Raw genomic sequence first — 13,495 nt, forward strand, 5'->3', positions numbered from 1 at the left:
ACTGGGAACATGGCTCACCTTGCACCTGAAAATAATTGTAGATTCAAAAGTAGTGGCTGCTGCCTATATTAGTTGTTTGCAATTGACAACACCAAGAAATCTCCTTCAAAGGCTCGTGTCCCTTTGACTGGATTGTGCAAATACATTGAAGGAAAAAATGTATTTGCTTGCTATAACTAAATAAATACAAGGTTGAGTCATTCTTACAAGATTCTAATGACACTCAAAGTGAAAGCACTTCCATTTATCACAAGTGAGATACTTCAAAAACTCTCAAAGATACAATAGAGCTAGACTTTCATTCTCTACAGTCTGTAAATGTTCAGATACTTCAGGTATCTTTTAACAGAGATGAAGAAACTGATTCAGAGAAGTAAATGAAGTTGCCTGAAAGAGCCCAAGAAGCAGCTGGCAAAGCCAAGGAACAAATTCACCACATTCAAGCTTTGCAGCACAGTGAATGTGAATAGTGTTACACTACAAGAGTATTGAAAACTTCTTGGTAGCTTTGGTTACAACTACCACTATGTATAGCATTAGTATACACTTTACATAATATTTTTATGCATAACCTATATTTCTAATCAGAAAATACAACTTCACACCTCCTCATTTTATAATAAGGATCAAACCAAATTTCTTCTCACAAGTAACAAGCAAGACACAGATGTATCCCAAATGGTGTGAAATTATTCCTTGCCCGAACAGGTAACTATTCTTATTTAACTTCATTCTATCTTCACTTTATCAAGAGTTATGAATACCAAGGTCATAAAAAAGATAGTATTCCTGTACTGGTATTTTAATGAGAATAAAAAACATATAGTGGTTCATAAATTAATGATAACAATCATGTTTTTAACTATCATGATATCTCATAAATTATTTCCTATAACTTAATATTTGTCATCTTAATTGCAGGAGAATTTAATGTATTTACCAAAATGCACTAAAAAAATTTAGGCAAGTACTAAAATAAATAATATTGTCTACTTGTTGCTGGTTTTACTGACCTTATGCAAAGTAAGTGTATTACATTCTTCTTTCAAAACAGATCTGCAAAATACATGTCCAGCTAAAAGCTATGTATGCCAAAAACCAGTAAGCTAAAATATAACAACAGTCACATACAGAAGTTGAGATTTGCTCATCTAATAGCACTGAAAAGCATTCACAGGAAATGGAATTCAAATATTAAACAGTTTTCAGCTTCATAGTGTAAAAACTTTAAAGGTTAAACACAGAAATGAATGTTGGAGCCCATGCAGCAGAAACAGGTTACTGAAGATGCAGACCAGCAAGATCAAGATGAAGTAGAACTAAATGTGTTGTTCCTACTACTCATCAGACACAAATTTTACCTCAATCCAAACAGAAGTGTACATGAAAGGTACTGGAAACAATGCAAAGTCCACTTTTATCAAGACTTATAATATTGTAAAATGAGGAAAACCCAACACCAGGAGAAGGAAAAGAAAGAGGACATAAGTCCATACCCAGACTAAAAATATGCCAGATCTCAGGGAAAAGCCAGTCTAGGCACCACATACACGCTCACAAATCTGTGGGCACAGATTTTAGCATTGTAATCCCTGATTTGGAAATCACAGAACCTGAGCCTCGCACAGACAAGTCTTCACTTGAGGGTTTCCCCTTGTGTCTGGGTGATACTCTGCTCACTTACCTGCTGGAAGAGCCCAGCCCATCAGCACCTCTGCTTTGTCTTTGCTCCAGCTGTGCACTTCACACAAGTCTGGCCATCTAGTCCAGATGTTCATGGAGCAGATATCTTTTCCACACATCACAGGCCTGGCTCAGGCCACAGCACAGTAAGCACACTGCAGGAGGAATCCCTTTGCCATGATCTGTGTAATGCCAGCAGTTACATTGGCTCTTTGCTACACATCTCTGAAATCTCTAAAAGTAATTTTTATGAGGACACAGAAAATTGAATGTGTTCAGAAGAGAATATTTTCCCTTCTATTGGCATCTGCAGTCACCACGTACAAGAAGGGACTGAAAGGCCCTGGATGCACTGACGCATTTGATGCATGTCTTGTTAACAGCTCTTACCTCTAATTACCGTTGCTTGGAAGGATGGGAGAACTGACATGTAGAACACCCTGGTAGTTACATTTATTATACTGCTTTCTTTTGCCATACTCCAGCATGCTTTCTTCCCTCATGTCAGGGTTTTTTCTATGCCCTCATAAATTATTTTTCTTCCTTTGCTCTGCAGATCTCCCACAGGCACTAAGTAGGTGGATTGGTACCTATGAATTAATTTTGGCAGTGCTCCTCTGCCTTCCCAGATCTGATAGAGGCACAACGACTTGTACAATTCTCTCATTGAGTAGGATGTAAGGAACGATGACTAAACTATGTAGATGGAGTGCTGAACAATTTTTTGACAGTTTTCTCATTTACTGACAATATCTAACATCAGAATATCTCCCAGACTGTACTGAGGTTAGCCTCATGACACTACTGCAAAGCAAGGAAGCATGTTATTTCCATTTTATTCATAAGGACTGAAGCTTGAAGATGCTGAGAGACTTACAAACTCAATTACAGAAAAAGAGATTAATTCTGACACCTCGTCCACCGCAATAAGTAGTGAGACCTACAGTTCCCAACTCCATCCAAATTACACAAATCTGAAGTTAAATAGCCTCCCATCTGCATCTTTTTGCCACCCACTTACTTCAGATTATCCCATCCAAGTCTATTTTACATTACACCTCCCAAAACATTGGAGTTTCAATGTTGTGATATTTAACTCACACATGCAATTTTGCTGGTCTTGTTTTTTCTCTTTGGCACTTCAGTTCAAGACTAGAAGGAGACCACAATGACTGTTTTGTGAAGGGATGTTATCTATGAGTCAAAGTAATTGGAAGCATTTTAACAGTCTGATAAATTAAAAGACATGCATACAGAAAAACAGTTGAGCACTACAATTCTCTTCCAAAATAATGATATTATGGGCTTTCTTTTCCCCCTCCTTGTCTGATTTTTATTTAACTGGATATATTAGAGCTCACATAATAATAATATTATGCCTTGATAAATATATATATTTTATGACTTGAAATACCTATAGCTTAGGCATTTAATTTCTTCTAGGAATGTCTATATACTGACCCAATTAGATTTTGATACATAGATATTTCTTGCTTACTGGAAATCTGGTAGCAAAAAGACTCTATATCTTGAATAGGCTCATAAATATATATTGAATTTAATTTTTTAATACACAAAATCCATTTTCCTATTGTTTAGTTGTTTTGCTGACTGCTTGAGAGAAATATTTTCTCTAAACATTTTTGTTTTGTACAACTAATTAGTCCATAAATCAGTACGTTGTAGTATGGCAGAGATTACCCTCAAGCCAATAGAGAGCAACTGATTGAATATAGTTACTTTTTTGTAATTCAGCTATCTCCAATGTATCTGTATTTTCTGCTGCTGCTTTCAGACATTATCTTGCCACTCTTTTCTCTCTTCCTATTCTTCAAATGTACATTATTTAGCCAATAAGTGTTATTTGTTTTAAACACCAGATTTTTCCTGTGTTTTGAACCAGCAAAGTATATAAATAAATAACTAGACAACCACACAGGAATCAGTTTGAATCTGTAGTAGGAATTTTAACATGCTTTTCAATTTCACATTACTAGGGCCATTTACTGATGATAAAATTGTGCCAACTCTTAAGCCTGTAAGAGTTAAGGGGAGACGAAAACCACAAATGTAAAATTCCAGTAACAGAAGTCAAAGTCTGAATTGGAAGTCAGTTCAGGATGGTAACCATATTTTAAAAATGAAGTGTAAGCACATGCTGAACTTGGAGCATATACCTTAATAACACCAAAGTCCTCTTTAGTGTATTTTTTTCTTCCTAGTCTATAATGCCAACTGTGTTTTCCTCAAATGGCTCACGATGGCTAAGAAGAGGTAGGATCACTCTGAGACAGTATCACCTGTGAGATGTATGCTCTTTGCCATCCAGCCTGCTCCAACTTTAAAAATCAAAACACAAAAAGCAGGGAGACAGATAAACAGAGACAGGCATAGCTTTGTCATTACTTCTGGAGACTTCAGTTCTGGGTGGTAATTCTTGTGTGGCAATTAGTCAGCAGCCTTGGTACAGCTGCTAAGGGAGATGTGCATGCTGATAACAAAAGCTATCAGTGGATTTTTCCTCAGCTGCCAATCTTAGCAAAGGAAGCCAAGGGAAAGTGAAATGAAGATGAGCTAACCCTGCATATCTCAAAACCAGGCCTCAGAGAAGGAGAAAATACACTTACAAAACACTCTGAAAAACACAGAACTTCAGTGGAAATGGTGCATCTATTCTGTGAACAATTAGGTTTCATTCTTCAAGGAATGATCAGTTTGCATTTGTTAACAACTTGTTCCAGAATCCATTAAATGCAAAGGAAAACCTCACCTTGATTTCAACAAAACAGAATCAGGTTTTAAATTAGATTGAAAAATAATTTCAGGAAAAGAAAAAGTAATCCCTTAGGCATTATCTCCCTGATCCTACTATAATCTGTAGCATTTGTACAGTTCCATGTACTATTTATTGTGCATTATTCTATTGCAGCACTTAAATTATTCTCATTTGAATGTTTCCACAGACCCAGCGTTTCTGGTGACAAATGTCTTAATTTAAGATGCTGGTCTGTATGGCAGGCACCATTTCTATCCAACAGAGAAAGGAACTCCCTAGCTGAAGCTGTTTTCACCAGCAATTTGTTTGCCAGCAGCATGTTTTCCTGTTTAATCCGTGTTAACATTTTGTTCAGAGTTATCCTAGCTGGCATGTATTCTATCTGATAAACATCTCCTCTTCTCCCTCACAGAAACATTATTTATTTATGACATTATTGTTACAGACAACTAAACAGCCAAGAGGGAAACACATTTGCTTTTCCACAAATACCTGCACATGCTGTTAAAACTGCATCCTTTTTCTTATAGAAACATTTAAAATTTGGTAAAAGGCTTCCTGGGATATCTTTGGTATCCACTGAGAACAAGGAACAGAGATAGACACTTGCAGCAGGACAAAATCAGCAAGGGATCAGCAGAACACAAGGAAAATAATGACATTTCAGGTTGTTAGGCTGATATATGAAACCTTTTCCTTTCCAGCCCAATTTGTCATGACTCCACAACTAAGTGAACTAAATAGACTTGAGATAAAATGATTCAAATCAAGAGTCTCAAATCCATTCATGTTCTCTCTATCTTTGCCAGCATTGGAGTTGACTGCTGTATCATTAAGAACCCAGTGCCTAGACACACACAGTGTGAGCCAGCACCAAATGATCTCTGTCAGAGGTCACAGTGCCCCCCCCCCAGGCTCCTTCAGGACTGACACTAAATTAAGAAGGAATAGTGTAAATGAAAATTACCAAGTGCCTGAGAAACAAATATCCTTAAATTCCCTATCACTTCACCCGTTAGCACCTCATGTAAATCCTCAGTGACAAAACCACCATTCATTTATAAAAGGACGCAAAAACCTACATCTGTTCCATAAATTACACCACAAGTTGTAATGAGCCATGAGTTTGAGTCTGCACTACATGGGACTGACCGTTTTCCATATCTCTGAAGTTCCTATTCCATCCAGGGTCTATACTTCTACCAACATAGGAAGATTCTAGTGTGCCTACCTATCGTTTTCCCACCTTCTTTCTGTGTTTTCTGCGTCTGTAAGTGCAAGCTTCTTTACCACATGGAAGTCTTCCAACTCTGCAACACAGTTCAACACAGAACACACATCCTCAGTTACTTTCAACTGATGTACCCCCTAGTCACACTGGGCTAGGAATTTTTCACAGACAGAAAGGCTACTCTCTGAGGAGGCCTAGGTCAAAGGAGCAAAACAACAAAACCTGGGGAAAATGGAATGCATAGACTTTAGACAAGCAGAACAAAGGCAGTCTTTAAAGATGGACTCAACTGTAGGTTTATTATTTAAGTAATTCACCAAAGTAGAAAATTTTTAGTTTAGCCCCTGGAATTTTTTGCTGCATGCCAATGCTCCTGAGAGCAGGTCAGGTTCTGGTTTGTGAGTCTTGCCTGCTTCATATCTTGCAAAAGAGCGGGTCTTCCAAAACTTAAAAGAACTCACCCACAAAAACACAGCAACTTGTCCTCCTCCACTGCACAATCTTGTTTCTAACACGCCTCAGAACTTTATAAACTTCTTTCAACAGTGCTGAGCAAGGGGAGGTAGTATTTATAAAGCCCTCTTAGAATCATGTGTTGGTTGCATTTTTAGACTCATTATTCACATAGCTCCACTCCCAGTCCCAGTACCCAGTGGGGCACTGACTCAAAGGAATAGACGCCAAACTCCAAATCCATGCACCCAGTGAGAGAACTGGGCACTGTGCGCTTTATTTCTAATCATGTCTTAGCACAAAACAGGAAGGGCTGAGAGTTTTAAATAATTCTAAGCAAATTCTTTGGGCTTTAGAAAGAACTGACCATCTGGCTTTTTCAGCAGCCTTTAAAAATCCAAGATTTCATTGTTTCCCTCATCATCACTTTCACTTAAACACACAGACAGGCAGAGCATTCTAAGCCCAGCACTGCTCCTCAGCCTGACATCTCGTGGCTGTGAGGGACATAACTACCATCCCCACACACAGGAGCACAATAATGCTGAATAATTTAAGCAAATACAAAACAGCTCTCGAGCAATGCAAGATGATTATTTCATTTACTTACATGTGGTGTCAGCATCGTGTTCTGATAAGACAAAATGGCACAGGTTGTAAAGCTAAACCACAGTTACAAATAGTGCAGAGCTTTGGTTAGCTGGACTACACCAGATGATATTTTGCTCAAAACTGTAAAGCCATCTAATCTGAAACAAGAATTTCTGGAATATCTGCAGTTATTCTTTTGATACTACTAAATATTAATTCAATTTTTGCCATAGGAATGAAACCACTCTGGCTGCAAGAGCAGAATTTGAGTGCAGCAGGCTGCACGAGGAAAATGAATGTCTTCTCAGCCAGGAAGAGAAATGAGGAAACAAAGAGTGGGTTTGCCTATATACACAGGCATAGCATGGATACCTGCCTAGCAGGGGAGAGAGGGGAAACGCCCATGCTAGGAACAGTAACTGCTTTTTCTTTTCCTAAAAAAAGTTTTGCTGTTGATTCATTTTCAAGCAAAACAACTCAAAACTCAGGGGAAGAAAAAAGATTCTTCCTTTTAGCAGGATTTGCTGCACTGTCTGAAGAGGTTTGACACTCACCTCCTGTTCTCCTTTTCTGGCATAGAGAACAACAATCAAGCAATAACACAGAGAAAATAATTTCTGCAGTTTGATTAGTTTCCACACCAGATGTTCCCACATATATTCACATCTCCCCAACTCTCCTTCTCCAGCCAAGAGTGCGTGCAGCTGCTACTTCTGTAGTCAACACCAAAGCTATTTAACAGAGTTATTAGCAGGGGGTTTACATTATAGATCCCACCACTGTTCTCCAGGGGTCTGCTTCTGTTCCCATTGAAGTTAAGGCATCAGTGCACTCATTATCTTCAGAGAGCCAGAAAACATTACTGGGGTTTTTTTTTCCTACTCTGTTACGAACCTGCACTTGCACCTTTTCCAGCCTCTGATTTCCATCTCATTTTCTTGCTGGTACAGAAGGCTGTGCAGCTGTTCACTGGCCAGCTCTGGGTTTTCATTCTTTGTGGAACAGATTCCAGTGGCAAACAATTTTAAGAAGCACCACAACAGGTAAGAACTGTTGCTTGTTTGTTAATTCAACTTTAATGACCATAGATTTCAAGAAATGGGAAGTACAAAGTTGCATCTCATTAATGGAGGACTGCCTGAATAAACGTCAAAGGTGGACATGAGCATTCCCAGATGATGACAACATTCATGGGCTCAGGAAAATTCTGTCAGGGCAAGGAATGGCTGGAAAGCCAGCCCCTCAGCTCACAAGTGGGCACATTACAATAAATTACAGCTTCTGTTCATTTGGGGGAAAAAAATGTTCTTACTTAATACTGACAAGAAAACTGCCACAGCCTTTGAGCTCTGGGATTTGTTCTAATTGCTCTGGTTGTGAGTGAGTGGCTTCCTGTAACATGCAAAAAAAGAGAAACATTTACTATTCCTTCATATCTTATTAAGAAGGCAATTATACATGTTTGCATTTCTAGGAACTCAGTAGCTGTATAAATTCTGCAGCCAGTTTGTCTTCACAAGTTATGCGTCTTGTTGCAGAAGACACACATGGGGAATTTTTTTATTAAGGATTTATGCTTTTTTTGATGCAAACTAAAGGTGATCTGAGGTGAAAATATGCTGGTGGAAGCATTGCAGTAACAGCTGGGAAGAAATCATCCTGTATACCCACAGTGCTGTCCATGGGGAGTTTTTGGCACTGGGTTCTCAGAGTATGCATCGGAGGACCAGGATTTCCCTGGGGAGGATCATGTGGAAAACAGCACTGAAAGATGAACAAAGGGCACTGGTTATCAGCTGAAAGCTGCCACTCTCCAGAAGGAACATTTTAAATACGGAAATGCTGGGTTAGCTAGATTATCTAAGATAACTAAAAGCATAAATAAGGAGCACTGCTTTTGGAAGGCAAGTGATTGCAGGAGCTGGTCAGTAATCATGAGGTTTGAGGAGGAGGAGGAATGGTCTGTTCCTAGCCCTGAACTCCCTGTAAGGAGACAAGATATGGTGCTGCACTGGACCCACACAGTGAGGCTGGGTGAGTGCTGACAACAGACTGGGCAGCACCAGCAGCAAGCAGGAAGGTACCTCAAAATAAGACAAGCCAGCCCAGCCCTCCCACTCAGAGGCACAAGCTCTGGGATAAGCCAGGGAACTCTTCAGAACAAGCGTGGTGGGTTTCATGAGCCTCCTGAAGCCTTGAAGGGAATTTATGGGTACAACTAGCTCAGGTAATTAGATGTAAATTATCATATTGTTCATTGGACTTCAAATGTCACAATGTTTATCGCTCTCCTGTGGTGACTGGTATTCCAACAGAGAAATCTTGTGGAAGACCAGGCAAAAAATGAAAAGGAGCCACAAAGTGAAATCATCCTTTTTTTGCCTTCTCCCAGCTAAATAAGGCAAAGAAGGGTAAAACAGCGCAGAATTAGAGAAAAATTGCATTGTTGTCATCTTATTGCAGGGGTTCCATGCTGTTGTCTCCTTATCACTAAAGTTTCATACCCTGGTGTTTCTTGTGGGCAGCTCCTCAGAGCACTGACTCTTCTTCACAAAGCAGCCACTGACTCCAGTTCCCTTCTCACCTAGCCACTCTTTCATAGCACTCTTCTTCTCATTGGTTACAGCTGTGGCCTGGTAAAGTCAGGCCTGCTCCTAATCTTGATAATTGGCCCAGCTGCAACTCCTTAGGGCTAAGATTACTTTCTACACTATTTTTATTTTCTTATATTCTATCCCTCTACATTACATGACTAACAATGTCTGTATACTAATAACTGAGAACAGAATTAGCAAACACAGGCATCCATATTAAGTGTGTGAAATCTTGTTTTCCTGAGCTTTCATGGGATCTGCCACTAATTACAATGTGTCCAGAAAAATGTATCAGGTCAAACTGTGTCAGAAAATAGAGTGAGGAACACTGCATACTTCAAAATTAAATCTTTCTGGTGAGAATTTTTTTTGTCATTGGAAAATAAAATCCCTCTGCCTCATACCATCCCAGTACCTTCTTCACCTCCCTTCATGCACAGCTGACTACAACTCCCACTCTTCCTGTTATAAGAAAGAAAACACGAGGGCCTCTTTCAGCTGCATCAGTGGAACTGGATTTTTAAAGCTCCAAAGATGCAGAAATTATGTGGAACTCCTGAATGCATCTAAAATCTGTCCCACAAGTCCAGCAGCAATGAAATAAAACAAAGGATGTTTTATCATGTTGCAAATCTCTCTCAGGAGGTAACAAGTGAAAGCAAGCATAATCTCAGTAGGAAGGATAGAAGGATCTAGACAAGCAAAGGATATCTTGCACAAACTGAAAAAGTGCAAGAAAAATATCATTTGGTCCCTGCCTCTCAGTAATCAGAAAGCTTTGTCATCACAAATGCTATAAGAGACTACATGGCAACAAAGTGCTCCCCCTTCCACCCCCTTCAGCAAGCTCGTTTCAGTGAATAATAAAACACAAACATAAAAAGACTTCAATGAAACTAGGGGAGAGCAGATGTTAATTACAGCAAAATGGTCTCAAAGCCAAACTGAAATTTGGTTTGGTTTTGCACAATTAGTTGGGCAGCGCTCCCAAACAGTGCAAACTGCAGGGCATGCAAGCCCTGACCACTTGAGGAAGATCTATGTGGAACCTGCCCATCCTGTGTAACTGAATGTCACCTCTGTAGTTATTGCCAATTGCCCTTAAGCTAATGCATCATGTGTCTTTTTGACAAGAGTAATGGCTGGGTTCTGACAACGAATAATTGCCATTCCAATTGAAAATGTTAAAATATAACTGAAATCAGACATGAAATTATTAGTGAAAAATGTGGGAGAGATGATGGAAGTGTATAACTTCACTGGAATTATCAGTAGCTTGACTGGCCTTAGTTCTAATAAGGATTCAGTACAGTACAAGCCACAAAAGCAAATGGAAATGCTAGTTATAGCACTCTGAGTCTCAGTGACTAAGAGCCTCACTGCTAACCAGAGAACAGCCAAGCTCCTAGACTGTTTCCACTCTCACCAAATCTTGTGCTTAATGGCATAATTCCTCAGATTTAAACTGTCAAACTGTTGAAAAGGCTGAAGATCTACACACTGTACCAAATGAGCAATAAGGCCATGTCCCTCAGGGTCAGCTGCAGGGCTCCCGCAGCACACCTCTTCTGGGAAGTCAAGAAGAGGATGAACATTAAGTGCTGCAAGTCTCTCCCTCCAAACCTCAGACTTTTACAGTATGCCATTGTCTCACTTTCAGTAATTGAAATTAAGCTCTCTAAATATTCCAATCAATTACATTTTGATTTACTGCCTTCCATGGCATTTTCCTCTTCCATTTATTGGTGCACTTGACTTGTATTTCCTACAGGGACATTGTGTGATAGAAGTATATGTCATTCTTTTAAAATGTCTCTTTCCTTCTAGTACAAGTTTTAGGCTGTGCCCTGCAGAGTGCCTCTGAACTGATCTATCCTCTCTCCAGTCCTAACAGCAATCTCCAGGTAGCAGTTTTTCCACCACAGCTATGACTAGAATACTGATCAAAAGCTTCCCCTGAATCCTGTCTCTATAGGACTGCACTAAGCATAACTAAATAATGGAATGAAACATCTTCCAGCAAGCATTTGTGAGAGCAGTGTCTGATTTCCTACATTCAAATGCACCAGTTGTAGTCCTGGTCTCCCCTTGAGGAAAAATGGATCCCAATCCTGAGTGGACTTTTCCCACCTATCTGCAGTACAGGGTACCAGACTTTGGGATTGCTCTTCCTACACCAGCCAGTAATCATTGCCAAACAAGTGAGAAGAGCCTTGTGCCAGCTGTGGGGCAAAAGGATGATGGAAATATCATCAGAGCAGCTCTTCAAAACCCACTGACTTAAGCATCACCTTACTCAATTGTTACCAGTTCTGCAATGGTTGGAAACAGGTGTTTTCAAAAAATGGATTTAAAATATCCCTCTGTATTCTTCCCACCTCCAAAATACTCCAGCATTCAGACCCAGTGCTTCATCACTCCTACTCACAGAGATTGTTCTTGCACGCACACAGTCCTTACCCACCCCTTACAAATACAGTGCTTTTCTTCAGCAACAGAATTCTCAAAATCTTTAAATTAATCTATTTCCAACACTGTTATGCAGACTGAGACTTTAAAAGAGAAAAAAGCCTTTGGGATAATAATGTCTTCACTACAAATACCTATTCTTCCCATGTATAAACACTGCAGAATATATCCTTTAGTCTGATGTTATTTTTTTCTTAAAGTACCAGAAACTAGTGAGAAAGCTGTGCTTATATTGTAGCAACAATTCATAAGGCCAAAGAAAGTGATGGGGTGAAAATATTTTGAAAATTTAATTAACTTTGGAGAATCAATAAAACCATTTGTTTTGTTCTAGCACCTGTTTTTAGGCAATATCCTCTTCATGCTGCTGCCTGTTTGGTTATATTAGAAATTACATGATCTGCTCAGCTGCAAAAAGCCTATTGATTTGTATGTAATAGCAGGGAGAAGTACTGCCTGTTTACAAGGGATTCCTAGTTACTGTGAACACTGTCTGTAAACAGGCAGGGACTCCAGTGTAACACCACATGCCTCAGAGCAAGCAAGCTAAACACGGCAGCAGCTCACACAGCAAGCACTGAGCACGTTCTTTGTCAGGTAAGAAACTTTACAAGTCTGACAATATAAACAACACAAAAGATGTCAATCTTTTCAACAGCTCCCAAGAGGAAGATGAGGGAAAGGGAAATAGGGGGAAAATAAAAGAAGCGTGATAAACATGATCACTTACTATTCCAGCAACTTTTTTTACATTGTCCTTTCTGCATACCTGTTGCTGCACATGCTGCAGTCCAGATGGCCACAGTACACAGTGTCACCATACAATATCAGAAAGCTTCACCTCATACAGAGTAACACCAAACCACTTCAGAAGGCTGCAAGCATCTGCCCTCCTTGCGATTTGTCCCAGCCTTTTATCCCCTCCTGTTGATGCACTGCACCTGTGTGCCCTCTGCTCCCTTTGGTGGTTGGTCAGCATCCCTGGGCACTCCCTTGGCTCGTTGCTGCCAATGCTGCTCACCTGCTGCTCACAGCTGCAGCCCATTAGGGATGAGGCTGGGCCAGTCTCACTCCCAATTACCACAAACTGTGTGCCTATATATACCTACTAAAATTCTTAGGTACATGAAGAATTCTAAAAAAACAGGAAAACACTTATCTAACTACTAACGAGTGAGCACTCATTTGTCCACAGCACTCCAGGGAGAAGAACTCACTGGTAAAAAGCTTTCTCCACTGAAAGAGTCTGTCCTTGACCATTTCTGACCATGCTAGAGAGCAAGGAAACAGTCAGCAAAAGTGGAATCATACTCTGGACAGTTTACAACTTTTTCTCTATGGGATTTAAACAGAACATCTCAGAATCCTTGTTGACAATGTCTGCAATACCCATCAATTCAAACTTCCCAGCAATATTTAGTGCGCCTAAAGCAGATACAGCCTTGTCTGACACTCCCCTAACAGCAGTATCAGGTCTCCCTGGTTCTCTTCAAGTCAACAAATTGCCTGGGCACCTATAGACTGCAATAGTCTGATTTCTACCTCCTGTTCACCTACTAGTGCATTACATTTCTACAAACAGGCCTATCAACTCCTGTAACTGCAGGTTTAACATGTCAGTATGTTTGCACTGAGGTGCAAGCTTAATTGAAAACTTCTGACTTTGTTACACATAGGACAGTGGTTGATTATCCCTTA

Source organism: Geospiza fortis, unplaced genomic scaffold (assembly GCF_000277835.1).
Source record: "Geospiza fortis unplaced genomic scaffold, GeoFor_1.0 scaffold229, whole genome shotgun sequence".
Classification (NCBI taxonomy): Eukaryota; Metazoa; Chordata; class Aves; order Passeriformes; family Thraupidae; genus Geospiza; species Geospiza fortis.